Source organism: Crocuta crocuta, unplaced genomic scaffold (assembly GCF_008692635.1).
Source record: "Crocuta crocuta isolate KB4526 unplaced genomic scaffold, BGI_CrCroc_1.0 scaffold48, whole genome shotgun sequence".
NCBI lineage: Eukaryota > Metazoa > Chordata > Mammalia > Carnivora > Hyaenidae > Crocuta > Crocuta crocuta.
The window spans coordinates 2079787-2080774 of NW_027533089.1; the positions used below are offsets into that span (position 1 = coordinate 2079787).

A 988-nucleotide genomic window follows, 5' to 3' on the forward strand; every position below is an offset into this window, starting at 1 on the left:
GATTGTTTTCCAGATGACAGTATTCCTTAAAAAGTATGTCATGTTTCTGTCAAAAGAGACTAGCAGGGTTCTCACATGCTCACTGGGAAGAGGGAAAGAAAAAAGAAGTCTCAATTTTGAACATACACGAAGAATAAGAAATACTTCTATTTTATAAAAGGAAGTTTGGGTGTTGAGGTTGTTATTCTTCCACTATTTTTGTTTGGTTTTTTGAGAGGAGAGGGATATGTGTGTGCCATAAGACTCAAGAGTATGATCTTTTATTGTATTTACTGATAGACCTTAAATAACTTGCTGTTGTTCTTTTTGTTTGCATTAGGATGCAAAGAAAAAAAAAACTCTGCACTTTCTTTGTCGTAGCCCAGATTGAATAAGGGAATATATTTGCAAAACAAAACAAAACAAAACAAAAAACAAACAAACAAACAAAAAAAACCCAACCAACCAAAAAAACCAAGAGTACATACATTATCTGCAGAGTAGCTCCTTGCCTAGGGTCAGACACTCATCAAATCTTGTGCGGGCCCTATGATGCTTCAGCTAGATTATTAGAAGATTAGAAATATGTTCTGTAAACCTGTGACTAAAAGCTGTCATTTCCCATCTCCATCTCACTCAACCACTGCAGGATTCTTGTTGTTCTGGCCAGTGTGCTGCTGGGTTTCACCGCAGAGTATCCCCAAACTGCACTCCAAGCAGCCTGCGGCCATTTCCTCCAACAGCAGCACCAAACTTGGAGCTTCCTCCCACAGGTCCTCTAGACAGCTGGTGAGCTTGCTTGGGTACTAAAATCTCTGAACTGCGGCAAGAGCAAATCTGTTTCAAGCCCCGCCACCACCCCTTACTGAAACCAAGGGGATACTGAATGCTTCCTGAAAACACAGAAATAATCCTGAAGACGATTAAAGGATTTCATCATATTTTGAAATCAAATGGCTGTTCAAAAAAACCTGGGATAGTCTCCAAGTTTTGATGTGGGAAAAATTTT

General features: G+C 39.4%; 1 non-coding gene across 1 annotated transcript; it reads left to right on the top strand.

Moving 5' to 3' along the window:
- Positions 1-263: 263 nt before the first annotated feature.
- LOC144216765 (small nucleolar RNA SNORA31) lies at positions 264-386 on the top strand. Its single transcript, XR_013330749.1, has one exon. It is a non-coding gene; the product is annotated as a small nucleolar RNA SNORA31 (small nucleolar RNA).
- Positions 387-988: the final 602 nt, after the last annotated feature.